This window comes from Anolis carolinensis, chromosome 3, assembly GCF_035594765.1.
Source record: "Anolis carolinensis isolate JA03-04 chromosome 3, rAnoCar3.1.pri, whole genome shotgun sequence".
NCBI lineage: Eukaryota > Metazoa > Chordata > Lepidosauria > Squamata > Dactyloidae > Anolis > Anolis carolinensis.
The window spans coordinates 171,436,296-171,454,134 of NC_085843.1; positions in this window are offsets into that span (position 1 = coordinate 171,436,296).

Sequence of the window (17,839 nt, forward strand, 5' to 3'; positions counted from 1 at the left end):
ACTAAGGGCCCTTCCACGCCACCCTATATCTTAGAAAATCAAGGCAGAGCATCCCACAATATCTGCTTTGAACTGGGTTATCTGAGTCCACACTGCCATATATTCCATTTCAAAGCAGAAAATGTGGGAATTTCTGCCTTGATATTCTGGGATATAGGGCTGTGTTGAAGGGCCCTAGGATACAGAAAAAGCAAGGTTCAAGTCCTTTCTTGGCCATGCAAACCCCCCTGGGGCTGGATCTACACTGCCCTATATCCCAGTATCTGATTCCAGATTATCTGTTTTGAACTGGATTATATGAGTCTACACTGCCAGATAATCTGGGATCAGATCCTGGAATGTAGGGTAGTGTAGATCCAGCCTTAGTGACCCTGGACACATCACACCCTCTCATTGTCAAAAGAAGGCAAAGAGAAATCCTTAAGGCTGCCATAAATTAGGAATGACTTGAAGAAACACAACAATGACAACAACCAGTAGTATCATTAGTACCACTATCACAACCTCACACTACTGCTTTCCTGCTTGGCAGCAGATGGAATAAAAGCTTTGCAGCGCCTTCTAACGATGATTCATTTAAAGTTTACAAGCATGACATGGAAACCTACCTACCACTCAATTATAATGAGGATGCTAAAGCTGAGTGACTCCAGATTGCACTCATACTCTCTAACAGCCCTGATTTGGCAGGATCAGTCCCAATTAGCCCAATGCCATCCTACTTTTCCCACTGGTTTTAAAATATCCCAGTGTCTTTCTCCTCCTCCCCCACCTTACATCCTCAGCTTACTTCAATTGCTGCAAACTCCGTTCACAATGCAAAATGATTTGCACATAGGCTGGATCTGCTGCTGCTCAGTTGTTTAGTCGTCTCCGACTCTTCGTGACCTCATGGACCAGTCCATGCCAGAGCTCCCTGTCGGCCGTCACCGCCCCCAGTTCCTTCAAGGTCAAGCCAGTCACTTCAAGGATACCGTCCATCCATCTCGCCCTTGGTCGGCCTCTCTTCCTTTTTCCTTCCATTTTCCCCAGCATCGTGATCTTTTCCAAGCTTTCTTGTCTCCTCATGATGTGGCCAAAATACTTCAGCTTTGCCTCTAATATCCTTCGTTCCAGTGAGCCCATCCAGTCAGCCCCTTTAAACTGGGAGTTCCCACAATTAAAAGGGGGCCGTCCAGATGACATCCCAGAGAAACATGAATTCATTCACCACAAACCATATACATGAAGCCGCTGGGAGAGATCATCCGGAGTTTCGGGGTGCGGTGTCATGTGTACACAGATGATGTCCAGCTCTGTCACTCCTTCCTACCTGTCAATAAGGAGGCTGTTCAGGTCCTGAACCGGTGTCTGGCCACTGTGTCGGACTGGATGAGGGCTAACAAATTGAAATTGAATCCAGACAAGACAGAGGTCCTCCTGGTCAGTCGTAAGACTGAACAGGGAATAGGGTTACAGCCTGTGTTGGACGGGGTCGCACTCCCCCTGAAGACACAGGTTCACAGTCTGGGGGTCCTCCTGGATTCATCGCTGAGCCTGGAGCCCCAGGTCTTGGCGGTGGCCAGGGGAGCCTTTGCACAACTCAGACTTGTGCGCCAGCTGCGCCCGTTCCTTGGGAGGTCTGACTTGGCCACGGTGGTCCACGCTCTGGTTACAGCTCGTTTGGATTACTGCAACGCGCTCTACGTGGGGCTGCCTTTGAAGACGGCCCGGAAGCTTCAATTAGTACAACGAGCGGCAGCCAGGCTTATAACTGGAGCGGCGTACAGGGAGCACACCACTCCTCTGTTGCGTCAGCTCCACTGGCTGCCAATATGCTACCGAGCCCAATTCAAAGTGCTGGTTTTGGCCTACAAAGCCCTAAACAGTTCCGGTCCAACTTACCTATCCGAACGTATCTCCTCCTATGAGCCCATGAGAACTTTAAGATTGTCTGGGGAGGCCCTGCTCTCGGTCCCACCTGCCTCACAAGTGCGGCTGGTGGGAACGAGGGACAGGGCCTTCTCGGTGGTGGCTCCTCGGCTGTGGAACTCCCTCCCCAGTGACATCCGGCAGGCCCCATCCCTTCTGAGTTTCAGAAAAAAGATAAAGACCTGGCTTTGCGAACAAGCGTTTAATGAATGAATTATTATGGCTTTAACTCGGTCCGGACTAAGGTTTACGTGCAAGGTTTATGTGGACGAATGGATTAAGTATTTTATTATACTGTTTTAAATGTATTTATTGGATTGTTTTAAATTGATTGTTTTAATTGCTATGTTTATTTTTGTACTGTATACCGGCATCGAATTTGCCAGATTGTGAGCCACCCTGAGTCCCTTCGGGTGAGAAGGGCGGCATATAAATGATGGAAATAAATAAATAAATAAATAAATAAATAAACCAGGAAAACCCTGGTTTGTGGCGAATTAATTTGTTATTGGGTTTATTCTGCTGTCTGGACTGCTCCCTCAAAAGTTCTGGACTTTCAAGGGGGCAGTCCAGACAGCAGTTCTGCATTCTTCCAGGCTAAATTAGCCCAGAAAATTGTGAGGATGCCCTAACCCCGTCCCCAACCCCCCAACCCCCCTTTAAAATGAAGATAACTTACCAGCCTCTATTAGAGTGGTGCCGGAGCTCTCCTGGTGCGTAGGAATGACGTAGGAATGAGGAGAAGGGGGAAGAGGAGAATTGCTCCCAGCCTCCCCTTCTCCTGGTGCATCATTCCTAAGTGCCTGGAGAGATTCAGCACCAATCTAATGGAGGCCGGATAAATTATTTTGGTTTTAAAAGGGGTTTGGGGGGTTTTGGAGAGGGGGTTAGAGTGTCAAGGTGTTCTCCCAGAAGGATTCGGTAGCACATCTGGACACCCACCCCAGAAAGCATGCACTTTCTGGGGCATGTGTAGATTAGGTAAAAGGTAAAGGTTTTCCCCTGACGTTAAGTCCAGTCGTGACCGACTCTGGGGGTTGGTGCTCATCTCCATTCCTAAGTTGAAGAGCCGGCGTTGTCCGTAGACACCTCCAAGGTCATGTGGCCAGCATGACTGCATGGAGCGCCCTTACCTTCCTGCCAGAGTAGTACCTATTGATCTACTCACATTGGCATGTTTTCGAACTGCTAGGTTGGCAGGAGCTGGGGCTAACAGCGGGTGCTCATTCCGCTCCCGGAATTTGAACCTGGGACCTTTTGGTCTGCAAGTTCAGCAACTCAGTGCTTTAACACACTGCGCCACCACCAGGGGCCCACGTGTAGATTAGGACCCCGGAAAAACAGTATTTTAAAAATGCAAATTTTCCCGGGTTTAGATTAGGACCCGGGAAGATTCGCATTTTTAAAATACTGTTTGGAAGCACCTTCTGGCAAAAGCAAACTGCTGAGCCTCTCCTAGATTGTTTTATTTTTCTCTTCAATAATTTGCCATCTGATGTTCTTTGGTTAAAGTGTACTGGTTTTCATCAGTGAAACAGGAAAGCACATATTTTTGGTAGGGAAAAAATGCTGCTTTGTAGGACCATTTTGAGCAGAGTTTCCAAAAACCCATGCCTAAGCTTTGCCCCGGTGGCAAAGTGCGTTAAAGCACTGAGCTGGAGACTGAAAGGTCCCAGGTTCAAACCCCGGGAGCAGCGTGAGCGGCCACAGTTAGCTCCAACTCCTGCCAACCTAGCAGTTTGAAAACATGCCAATGCGAGTAGATCAATAGGTACCACTTCGGCGGGAAGGTAACGGCGCTCCATGCAGTCATGCCGGCCACATGACCTTGGAGGTGTCTACGGACAACGCTGGCTCTTCGGCTTAGAAATGGAGATGAGCACCAACCCCCAGAGTCAGACATGACTGGACTTAACGTCAGGGGAAACCTTTACCTTTAAGCTTGCAAGAGTGATTTTAGACAATGTAGTTAAGCACTAGCTCTAAAAAAATGAAAAATATTTCAAAGATGCATTCTGTAAAGATAATCTAGTAGCCAGAAAGAATGAAAATTTGCAACACTCCTAATAATAGTCACCTTTGTGTTTCTGAGTCACTTTTGTCATCACAGGATAATGTATTATAAATGAATTAATGCTGAAAGGTTTGGTAATAGCCTTTGGTAAGGAAATAGGAGCAGTGTATGAGGATATCCTTTTTCCGCCCCAGAGTACCCAATACTTTCAATTTTATATACAGCGGAAGCAATTAATTGTAAGAGAAGCACAGCTGAGCTTCCTGTGGCTGCACATGAAACAGGAACTATTGTTTAAAAGTTTCAAAATGAATGTTAAGTCTCATTCACTGCTTGCTGTGATTTTTAACGTTGAACATTTAATTTTAAATATGTTATCTCCATGATTTCTAGGTGTGTAAAAACAAGAGTGATAGAAAGGCAATTAATGAAAAAGAGTGGATTTTTTAAGTTGCTTTTTAAGGTAAATTGGTTATTAATATTAAATACCACACTCCTTTTCTATATAAATGAATGACTCGAATTTAAACATGCACATGTGATTTTTGTTAATATCTATTAAATCCATTATATCATTGTGTTTGTAGAGTTTACAATAATTTGTCAATTATGCATATTGTAGAAGGAAAATATATATATTTATTTTTTTTTAAAAAAAACAGGTATTTCAGAACTAAAGAGGTTGAAAACACAGCATATTGTCACTGCAGATTCCGTCCAACACTTTTGGAATGATGGGCCCCATCTCCACTGTTGTATAACACAGTTTCAAACTGCATTATATGGCAGTGTAGATGGGGTAATTAACAAATTGTGGTAAGTTCATTCCACAGCATAATCTTATGCTCTAAGGCTTTTGAATTCAATAGTCTACCCCCTAAGAACATAGACAAAAAACTCCACTCACAGAATGTAATTCTGTATGTAGGTAATAGGTAAAAGGTAAAGGTTTCCCCTGACATGTCTGACTCTGGGGGTTGACAGTCCAGTCATGTCTGACTCTGGGGGGTTGGTGCTCATCTCCATTTCTAAGCCGAAGAGCTGGCGTTGTCCGTAGACACCTCCAAGGTCATGTGGCCGGCATGACTGCATGGAGCGATGTTACTTTCCCACCGGAGTGGTACCTATTGATCTACTCACATTGGCATGCTTTTGAACTGCTAGGTTGACAGAAGCTGGAGCAACAGCGGGCGCTCTCTCCGCTCCCGGGATTTGAACCTGCGACCTTTCGGTCTGCAAGTTCAGCAGCTCAGTGCTTTAACACACTTCGCCACTGGGCTCCCTATGTAGGTAATAGGGGTGTGCATAATTTCATTTTTAATTCATATTTTGGATCAAATTAGATTTATGCATACAAATCGATATTAGAAACATCCAGGAAAGGCAGGGGGAGGAATTTAAGAATCAAAACACTCACCAATCATTCTCGTTATAATTTTCAGTATAAGCATTAAGCAACTTTGCTAAAGCCAAGAAAACATAAAGTGTTTTAAAAACCAATCCCTTTTCACCATACGGAAAACCACTAGAGTGGGACTAGCAAAGTTAATGGGTGAGAGACTGAGAACACAGCATTCTTAGAAATGTAGTTTGGGAAGGGAAGGCCTCTTATGGCAGAAAATGCTAAAGGCCCTGCCCTAAACTACGTTTCCCAGAATGCAGTGCTCGGCATCTGAAGGCCACAATGTGGGCAGTCAAATAATAATAAAGAAAATTATTGAATCTGCAAGGAGGACTGTAAGTATAGTAGAGTCTCACTTATCCAACACTCGCTTATCCAACGTTCTGGATTATCCAACGCATTTTTGTACTCAATGTTTTCAATACATGGTGATATTTTGGTGCTAAATTCGTAAATACAGTAATTACTACATAGCATTACTGTGTATTGAACTACTTTTTCTGTAAAATTTGTTGTAAAACATGATGTTTAGGTGCTTAATTTGTAAAATCATAACCTAATTTGATGTTTAATAGGCTTTTCCTTAATCTATCCTTATTATCCAACATATTCACTTATCCAACGTTCTGCCGGCCCGTTTACTTTGGATAAGTGAGACTCTACTGTAATAGTAGAAATCTGTGCTAAGTTGAACTTATGTGGTTGTGTGTCATAAAAACAAACATTCAAGGGAATTGCTGTTGTCGCTTTTTGGAGGGATACATTGTTTTTGTTTAAACTTTAAAAATCCCCAAAAATCTGTAGATGTATGAATCTTTCTGAAACTTCATGGGATTGATGCCCTGGTTATCTTGTGCATTGCATATAAATCTCAAGTAGATAGCTCTTGTAGTTTTTAAAAAGTTGTTTATAAAAAAATGAAAATTCCCCAAAAATCTGTTGGTAAGTAAAAAGTTCTGAAATTTGGTGGGCTAACAGTGGTAAATGTGTTGAACTATCATGGCAAGTTTCACCCCAATAGACTTAGAAACGAGAGAGATAGGAGCCTCTGAAGTTTACTCAAATATAGTAATATATGCGCTATAACTATAACGAAATAGTAATGAAATTTCGTTACTCTCATTATAGTAACTAAATTTTCACTAAGTATACTTTAGAAACATTTTAGAAACAAAGTGCCAGTTTTGTAATTACTTTTGAACCATTTTTAAATGGATCGCATATCCATAGTAGGTACCCAAAGGTAAGGCCTTCCAGACATTACCTTTGGAGATCTATATATAATGCACAGGAAAATCTAATTTTACCTTAACATTTTAGAGAAAAAAAATATTTAGGATAATAAAAGATCAATTTTTTAAAAAATAATATTTGCTCTCCTCTGCTTATGTTCAACATCATATATGATAAAGATGGCAAAGATTAATTTGGACATGGTATCCATCCTTCTACCCTACTCCTAGTCTTTGAGGGGACACAGTGGTGCAATGGGTTAAAGGTTTATGCTGCTGAATTGCTGTCCTGAAAGTTGGCAGTTTGAATCTGTGGGATAGGGTGAGCTCCCGCTGTCAGCCCTAGCTCCTGCCAACCTAGCAGTTCGTAAATATGCAAATGTGAGTAGATAAATAGGTACTGCTTTGGCAGGAAAAAGGAAAAGACGCTCCAAGTAGTCATGCCGGTCACATGATCAGGAGGTGACAACACAGGCTCCTTTGCTTGGAAATGGAGAAAAGCACCGCCTCCAGAAGCCACAAATGAAAGGAGAATTCTTTGCCTTGGTCTGTGTATGTTTGTCTCATTGTATTGTAACAAGGCATTGAATGTTTACTGTATCTGTTCATATATACTGTAATCCAGGGGTCCCCAAACTAAGGCCCTGGGGCCGGATGCGGCCCTCCAAGGTCATTTACCTGGCCCCCGCCCTAGTCTGAAATGACTTGAAGGCACAACAACAATCCTACTTGATTATCTCATTGGCCAGAAGCAGGCCCACACTTCCCACTGAAATCCTGATAAGTTTACAGTATGTTGGTTTAAATTATTTTTATTTTTAAATATTGTATTGTTCTTTCATTTACTAATATTGTAAATGAAATATTGTAAACTAATGATATGGTAATAATATAATATATTGTGTATACATATAATATTGATAATAATATTATAATGTAATACAATATAATATTTATTTATTTATTTATTACAGTATTTCTACCCCGCCCTTCTCACCCAATAGGGGACTCAGGGTGGCTAATAATAATAATACAATATAATAATATTAATTATATATTATATATTAAATGTAATATTACTAATAATATTACGGCATAATGGTATAGTAAGGTAAAGGTAAATGTTTCCCCTGACATTAAGTCCAGTCATGTCTGACTCTGGGGGTTGGTGCTCATCTCCATTTCTAAACCGAAGAGCCGGCGTTGTCCGTAGACACCTCCTAGGTCATGTGGCCGGCATGACTGCATCAAGCGCTGTTACCTTCCCGCTGGAGCGGTACCTATTGACCTACTCACATTGGCATGTTTTCAAACTGCTAGGTTGGCAGGAGCTGGAGCTAACAGTGGCCACTCACGCTGCTCCCGGGGTTTCAACCTGGGACCTTTCGGTCTCCTGCTCAGTGCTTTAACGCACTTCGCCACCGGGGCTCCTGGTATAGTACAATATAGTATTATATAATGCTAATATTGTGCTATGCTAATAATATAATATATTGTATGTACATACAACTTGTAAGCCGCTCTAAGTCCCCTTCGGGGTGAGAGAGGGTGGGATATAAATGTAGTAAATAAACAAATAATTGTTGCTTGGGGGGGGTTGCACTACAAATAAGACATGTGCAGTGAGCATAGGAATTTGTTTGTTTGTTTGTTTTTTAAATGATAATTTGGCCCCTCAACAATCTGAGGGATCATGAATCGGCCTTCCACTTAAAAAGTTTGAGGACCCCTGCTGTAATCTGCTCTGAGTTCCTTTGGGGAGAAGGGCGGAATATAAATAAAATGGATGATGATGATGATGATGATGATGATTTTCTATATTCTAACTTTGATTAAGTTTTCAGTATGTAGCCAGAACAAGAACCTCTAGGCACAAGAGGGAAGTATCAGCTAATTAAGAAAGCTCTGAGGTTTATCTGACATACTGATTCATATCCTGCCTTTCTTCCACATTCAGAATGCAAGACAAATTCCAACATACTAAAAAGATTCCAGGAAAAACAGAATAAATTATGCATGTGATAGCATGCTAGGTTGGCAGAAGCTCAGGCTATCAATGGGAACTTAAGAGTTCTTATTTCTTTATTCCTTTTAACTAGACATTGCATTTCCATCTTGTCTGGATTAGGCTTCAGTTTGTTTATCTTCCTTTGTTCAGCTAGAAGTCTCTTAGCAGCATCCCTACTGGGAAGATAGGGATGGAGTGTTAGAGAAACATGACTTTCAGTATTGTTTTGCAACAGTGTTTCTGCACTAAGCAATGGAGCAAAACATCAGCTTGGTACCAGTGAGATTCCACTTTAGCTTATGCTACCATAGCTATGTGCACCCACCTGCAACAGGCAAAGTGAACCACAGCTACCCCCAGAATGCCTTGCAGAGCACAAGGAAACAGGGAAAGAGATAAAAGGAAAGAGCAGGTAACAACAACAACAACAACAACAACAACAACAACAACAACAACAACAACAATTTATTTTTCTATCCCGCCACCATCTCCCAGAAGGGACTCGGGGCGGCTAACATGGGGCCAAGCCCAAAACAGAAGCAAAATATAACAAATTAAAACCAATATCTAAAACTGAGAAACAATAATACACAATCAAATAAAATAAGCAGTTAAAACACAACATATAGTAAAAACACATAATGACCATACAAAATGAGGTAATGATACAAGCATCAACCACTATGGATAAAAAGGGGTTGGGCATATAAAAAAATAAGCCCCAGCATGTTAAAAACATAAATCTATTGAAAAATCATAAGACTGCAGAGGGTTTTCTGGGCTGTATGGCGATGTTCCATGTTCTGGAACATGGCCATACAACCCAGAAAACTCACAACAATCCAGTGATTCCGGCCATGAAAACTTTTGACAACACAAATCATAAGATAACTAGAGGTTGGTGAATGAAAGGGAGGAAAGCTTGGAAATGCCTTCAAGTGATTTCAAGAAGGTTGAAAATGGCTTTGTTTACTTATGCAAGATTGACCTTTTATTTCACATGTGGCAATTGTTAGTTTTGAAGAAAAAAGCCTTCTGAGCTTCTTTCTTTATGCTATACCAAATTCTTTTCTTTTGTGCTATTTCTGCCTCTGATTCCAAAGTTTTTCTTAAAGAAGCAAAGCCCAAGGCATCCACTTCATTAACTGACCTATACCTTCATTCATGGCATAAAAATCTTAGCTATGGAAATGCTGCAATACAGAGGAGGAAATGGTGAAAAGAATGGAGTGGCTGGGGAAGGAAAATGTGATTTTTCTGTTTCTTGGTAGGGGGTTGGACTGGATGGCCCACAAGTTCTCTTCCAACTCTATGATTCTATGACTCTATGTAGGAAGACAGCATTAGCAGATTTGAGATCCTTGGAATTAGAAAAGGTTAGCTTTAAAAACCACGTGAGTTTGATGACCGAAACCCCGGCTTTCAAATTAATTTGAACCCGCAGCGGAGGGTTCCGCAGATCCATCACCAAAGGAACGGAGCGGGACCGCAGCAGACTATTATTAAAAGATCTTTTTTTCTTCACTTTCCCCTTCCCTGAACTATGTAACAAATCCCCCAATAAAAGTAGCATTTATTTTAACAGTAACACTCTCTATCTGGTTATTTTGTGTCATTCTCTGACTCCTTCCTTTGCATGCAATTTCTCTCTCTCTCCTTCTCACTAACCCGTCTGATCTTTAAACCCTGGCGGAGGCTTCTCCGCCATAGATTAATACGGCGGACGGTACAAATTGGCTTATATCTTTATCAAAATTACCCCTAGCACACTCATCTTTTAGTCCCAACCCTTTCTAAGACCCCTGACTCAAGGACCACCAGCGGAACCGAAATCGGTCCAGTTCTCGGCACCTCAACAGCTGACTGTCAAACGGGACCGACTGCTCCTTTCAAGCCAGGCTGCTGCCTTATCCCGGACTTTCCTCTCCCCGCGACCCGCGGAATGGTTTTAGGAGATCCCTGACCCCCTTTCTGTGAACTGGGGATGGGGGATCGCTCTCCCACTGGGGAAACATAGTTCTCCAAGGACCCTCACCCTCTCTACAGCTGCCAGGGGGTGCCTGGATGGGTGCCCCTCCACGTTTCATTCATACCTTCATAATTTTATGAAGGAGAAGAACATTCTTCCCCAGACCTACCCCTGAACTTATGAAATCTTATACTTCCAAAGACTGCAACCCACATGTGCCTCTTCCCCATGCCATCTCTACGAATTCCTTCCACCAACAGATGAACTCTTTTCCTCATGTATGTACTTGGACACCCTCATGACCCACTGTTGTATGAATTTCTAATCGTTGGGCTAACTTCATGAATTGTGAAATCATGCTGCTAGAACTCCACTTCTATGACTTTCCATATTGGGTTCCCCAGATGTTGTAAACCTCGTTCTTATCAAATGTTTTCAATTGTTTATATCATCCATGATTCCCCTTTATGCAATGTAACCCACCTCTATGGATTCTCCCTTACTTCCTTGAAATCTATCCATCTGCCTATATGTATTTGTACTCTTTGGGATCCCCGGAAAATATGTGTTTTTCCCAGCTGGGTTTACGCTCCAACTTTATTTTATTTTTCATTTTATTTCATATAATTGTCAATTCATGAAATCAAATGCGAAATATTTTGACCCCAACATGAACCCCAGCTTCTATGACCCAGGTTTACCTTCCCCAAAACAAAAGGTTAATCCGCTGCCACATAACCTAATCAGAATCAGATTGCATGGACAATATAGGACTTGAGTCGCCGAATAAAAGGTGATTCGCCCTCAAGGCAAACATTGTCATATCTCCTCCAAAGGGAAAACCAGGACGTCTCAGGAAGGCGCCCTGCTGAGCCCATTGCCACCCATCCTTACTCCCCCCCTTGACACCTCAAGGCATATCTGAAATCAGTGTACATGACAGGAACCCCTGATGGCTGTCATTAATCCCTTTAGAATTCGGCCGGACAAAAACTAATCCGATCCTTCCTGCTCAGTCATTTCATTGTTTCAATAGCTCCCGCCTTCTCCTCTCTGATTGGCCCGAGTGGGGACAAAAAGCAGCTCTCCATTGGGCCAGCCGAGCAAGGCGGGAAACGAAAGCCCGCCTCGTTCAACCTTCTAGCCTATCCGCGATCAGATGGGCGGGGGAGCGGGGCGGGAAATTCAAGGGGCTGTCAGACCGAAACATTGTATAAATATGGCTTTATTTTGAATGGATGATACGCTAGTAGACTGAATGATCGCTACTAGTGTCCTTTTCAGCTGAATCGCTCACTAAAGACTCCTTGGCGGATTTTCCTTCAACTTTGGCGGACCTTCTTCATTTCGGCTCCAGGTTGTATTGCGGCTTATATTCTCCTATTGGCTCCGCCAAGGTCCGTTCTCTCAGGACCGGATCGGCTCTCTCCTTAAGGGGCCCGATCCCCCAGAAACGCGGTCGACAACAAGTTGGACCCTGAAAAAGATGGAAGAGGGAACAAGAAACCTTTGTATGCATGTATGTGCAATATACTGTCTGAAATCCTGAACACAAGCAATCTACACTGGAACGTTTTGTTGGTCATTCCACGTATATTATATTTGTACTAATTCAGAGTAGTTGCTTCAGTGAAACCTGCCTAAATTGTATGTTTTGGGGGAAGATCGTTTAGTTTCTTTAAAAGGTGGGATGTTTTGTAACATGAACCAAATACCCACGGGGACTGAACAAACAGTAACTCTTTCCATATTGCCTACTTATCTCTTCTTTCCTCCACTGCATAGCAAGATCCTTCTGAAACTCAGCTTTCAAAAGCACTGTGTGATATAGTATGGAGGGGCATCAAGCTCTTTTAAGACAAAAACAAGAAAACTTGAGCATACTGCCAGGCAAGATATATATAATTCTAATATTAAAACACATAATGTGATGGAAAGAAGTGTACAAATGTGACTGCATAGTATGCTGTGTTTTTTAAAATAGTGAGTCCATCCATTGGGATCTGGGAACTTGCTCAAATGCCAATGCACAATTTTTCTGTATAAAACAAAAATATTCAGGCATTTCCTCTTATTAACCCAAATTCTTCTGTTTTCTTTTTTTAAAGTGAGATTTAGCAGGTACACAGAAACATGTCCGATACAGCAAACAGTATATGTTAGATGTTTCTCTTGGTAGGCGATGGCTTATTTCGTACCTAAAAATAACTGGTTTTATAACACGTTGTTAAATAAAAAGAATTTTTGGCAATAAACAAAATCACTTATTAATGTAAAAATAAGAAACCTTTGGAACCAGTTTTAGACTCTGTGGCAACCACTTGAACAAACATAGGCAAGGACCACACCAAAAACCCAGTCCTACTAATGATTAAGTTTGTTTGAATTTATATTTTTCAGTGACATATTCAGTTGCTTAAGGGATTTTTCAAAAGACTGCTTTTCACTTTGCTGACTCAGAAATTACAAAATGTTCCCATTATATGGTCTAATGTTATCTTCCATGTTAATACAGAAAATTAAAAGTGGCATTCTTCACTGCTGAAAGAATGACAATTGGAACAGGACGTCTAGATTCAAATGTAATCTAAGGCCATTCTGCTCTAAGCTTGGGCACATCTGGCCATGAACCTCAAAATTGATACTGCTGTTCTGCTCACTCTGCTGCATAGTTTGCTTTTATTTTCTTGAAATTATTTTCAGGGTTGTTTTACCTTCATTTAGAGATTCCCTCTTTTTTTTAAGGAAAAATGTGCCATCAAGGGATTTTTTTTTACTATCAAGAATTCACATGAGAATTTTTTTTGAAAAAAGGCTTGCATCATGTACTATATGTCTTTCACCTTGGAAATGTTGCTTCTATTTAAAAAAATTTGGGAAAAAGCAGCCCCTTAATATATGAATGTGGTTTGTGTTTTTGATTATAACTCTAGAGACCAGTATTTGGTTCCACACTTAGCCATGGAAACGCACTGGATGACCTTGGGTGAGTCACACTCTCTCAGCCCCAAATGCCCAGTGATAAGGGTCCCATTAGGGTCACCATAAATTGAAAACAACTTAAAGGCACATAAGAATAATAAACCTGTCTCAATAATTTATTTTAAAAAACCTCTCTGGTGCTAAGCTGGTGACGCAATACTATACTGGGTTGTGAGTTTTCCGGGCTGTATAGCCATGTTCCAGAAGAATTCTCTCCTAATGTTTTTCCTACTGGCATCCTCAGAATTTGAGGGTCTGTTGGAAACTAAGTAAGTGATGTTTACATATCTGTTGAATATCCAGGGTGGGGGAAAGAACTCTTGTCTGCTTGAGTTCTTTCCCCCACTCTGGATATTCCCCAGATATATAATCTACAGACCCACGAAGGAAATCCAACAAATGCTACGTTCAGCAAAAGACAATCCTTTCACCACTGCAGGAGTCCACCATATACCCTGCAGCTATGGACAAGTCTACATAGGGACCACCAAATGCAGCATTGCCCAGACACCAACCAAGGAACATGAAAGGCACTGCAGACTAACGCAACCAGAGAAATCAGCCATAGCAGAGCACTTGATAAACCAACCTGGACACAGCATATTATCTGAGAACACAGAAATGCTGGACCACTCTAACAACTACCATGTCAGACTACACAGAGAAGCCACTGAAATCCACAAGCATGTGGACTTTCAACAGAAACCATGAAAATGAACAAAATCTGACTACCAATATTTAAAAAACCCTAAAATCAGAAGGGTCCCAGGTTCAAATCCGAGGAGCGGAGTAAGCGTCCGCTGTTAGCTCCAGCTTCTGCCAACCTAGCAGTTCAAAAACATGCAAATGTGAATAGATCAATAGGTACCGCTCTGGAGGGAAGGTAACGGCGTTCCATGCAGTCATGCCAGCCACATGACCTTGGAGGTGTCTACGGACAACGCCGGCTCTTCGGCTTAGAAATGGAGATGAGCACCAACCCCCAGAGTCGGACACGACTGGACTTAACATCAGGGGAAATCTTTACCTTTACCTTTAAAATCAGAACAGTAAATAAAGAGCAAGCCTCAAAAAGAAGAATTCCAGACGAGAATCAATTAGGGCCAGCTAATATCTCCCAACAAAGGATTCCCCCAGACAGGAAACAGCCAGGCCTTGAAACTGCGGGCCATTAAAATGCTAATCAAGGTGACAAATTGCAACATTCACACATAACTCAAGCAGACAAGAGTTCTTCCCCCCACCCTGGATATTCCACATATATAAACCTCACTTACTTAGTTTCCAACAGACCCCTCAACCTCTGAGGATGCCTGGCATAGACATGAGCAAAATGAAAGGAGATAATGCTTCTGGAACATGGCCATACAACCTGGAAAACTCACAACAACTCAGTGATTCCGGCCATGAAAGCCTTCGACAACACATCAATACAATGCTGTTTATTAGTAATAGACAAGATGTGGAACAGATATGTTAAAAAACCCCCAGCAGAAATGGGTTGTTGTATGGTGGGAAAGACAGCCATGAATTCACAGCATCCACTCACTTCAGCTTGTAAGATGTGTGAATGTAGAATTAGTATCAGGTCTTTCCTTAAAATATGTTTATCCCTTTAAAAAAAAATCAGGATATTTACATCCAACAACCGGCCATTAAATTGTTATAAAATAATATCACCAGGCAACAAAACCAGTGGAGATGCTAGTCACTAAGATGATGAATGTGAAGTGTTTTGGACACAGGGTGCTTGTGCTGCTCTTGAAGCATGAGCTCTCCTCTCCTATTCTAAAGCTATGGCAGCTCTTTCTAAATGCCTGCTTCCAGTATTGGAACCTGAGGGTGGTAAGCTGGAAGGCGAACAATACAGGCCAGTGTTTCCCTCTGAAGCTTCACAGAAGGCCAGCTGCCAATTTTAAGCATCTTCAATGCTTTTCCCATCCACTTGTCCTTCACAAACTGCTTGGCGAAGAGGGCACCATGCCATGAGAAACCGCTGCGATATCCCAAATAACACCCTAGTCAGCTGTCAAGGAAAAGACAAGTACATTGGCACAATGCAGGAGTCTCTTTGTAGTAGATTTCACAGGCAATGCAACTCGTTTTTCACATGATCAAGCAAAAAACCCTCTTCATTTGTCCTCATGCTAACTGGGACATTTCCATAGGAGGGCTGCCAGGTTTTTAAATGAATATGTTGAGGACAATGTGAAAATGCAGTTTTCTCACAGGAGAAAGAGATTCCGTCCCCTTCTACACTGCCATATAAAATCCAGATCATCTGCTTTGAACTGGATTGTGTAGACTCATATAATCCAATTCAAAGCAAATTATGTAGATAATATAATATAGATTATGTGGCAGTGTAGAAGGGGCCTCTACCTGAGCATTAGGAAGAACTTCATAGAGTTGGAAGAGACTTCATGGATCATCCTACCAGTCCAACCACCTGCCAAGAAGCAAGAAAATCACATTCAAAATCGCATTACTTCCTGACTGTAGGAACTGTTCAGCAGTGAAATATGTTGCTTTGGAGCGGCACAGTCTCCTTCTCCGGAGGTTTTTTAAGCAGAAGTTGGATGGACATCTGTCAGGGGTGTTTTGATTTTTTTTCCTGCATGGCAGGGGATTGGACTGGAAGGCCCATGTGATCTCTTCCAGTTCCTTCCACACTGCTGGGATCTGATCCCAGATTATTTTCTTATTCCAGATTATCTGGCAGTGGAGAAAATCATAAAATCCAGTTTAAAGCAGATATACTGGGATCAGATCTTGGGATATAGAGCAATGTAGAAGGGGCCTATGATTCATGGATCAATCTATTTCATTATCTATTGAAAAATCCGCCCTTTCATTTCTCCAGCATGTGGTAGAATAATTCCTTTTTTGGGCCCTTCCCAATCATATAATCATCCCAGTCATATAATCTAGAATATCAAAGCAGATAAACCACAATATCTGCTTTGAACTGGGTTATCTGAGGCCCCTTCCACACAGCTGAATAAAATCCAAAATTACCTGCTTTGAACCAGGTTATATGGCAGTGTGGACTCTGATAACCCAGTTATCTGATAAAATATGGTGGGATTTTCTGTCTTGATATTCTGAGTTACATGGCTGTGTGGAAGGGCCCTTAGTAACCTAGATGCCTTTCACACTGCATAAAACTCCATTTAACTTCATGCGCAGCCTGTTCTGCTGGAGGATGTGCTTAGAATCCGTAAAAGAACCCTAGTTTCTCAACAATCTGCACATTCCAGGATTCCATAGGATGTTGCCATGACAATCAAGGTGACAACATCTATATATATATATAATGTTAAGAAACAACAAAACCACTGAACCAAATCACACTAAATTTGGCCACAAAAGACATGGTCATCCAAAATATGTCTTTCAATTTTAAAAAAACCCTAGAAAAATAGTCCAAATTACAGAGGATGAGGAAAAGCCTTTCTCCCTCTAACTGCCAGTTAGAAAGGTAGACTCTGCTGCCTTTAGCCCCCCCCCCCCCGCTGCCTTTAAGCCCCGCCCCCTTCATATCCTAGTAACTCCCTCAGCCAAAATGACACCCAGAGTGCACTTAGGCCTGATCCACATTGCCTATAAAATACAGATTATCTTATTTGAACTGGATTATATGGCAGTGTAGACTCAAGGTCCTTCCACATAGCTATATTACCCATTTATAATCTTATATTATCTGCTTTGAACTGGATTATCTTGAGTCCACACTGCCATATAATCCATTTCAGTGCGGATTTTATACAGCTGTGTAGAAGGGGCCTCATATAATCCACTTCTAAGCAGATAATGTAAGATTATAAATATAATACGAAATAATTACTGTGGTATAATAATACAGAACAGTATGTGCGGTGATGCTATGTCGTAATTACCGTATTTACGAATTTAGCACCAAAACATCACAATGTATTGAAAACATTGACTACAAAAACATTGACTACTAAAAGGCCGACTGTGCTGGATAATCCAGAATATTGGATAAGCGAATGTTGGATAAGTGAGACTCTACTGTAATATGAAATACTTACTGTGGTATAATAATACAGAACAATATAATCCCTAAAACCAGGACAGTAAATAAAGAGCAACACTCTGAAAGCAGGGAAATTTGGAATTCCAGAAAGGAAACAATCAGGGCCAGCTAGCACTTCCCAACAAAGGATTCCCCCAGGAAGGAAGCAGTCAGGCTTTGAAGCTGCAAGGCCATTAAATGCTAATCAAGGTGCCTAACTGCAGCATTCATGTCTGCCACACCGAGACTATTACAGTAGAGTCTCGCTTATCCAATATAAAC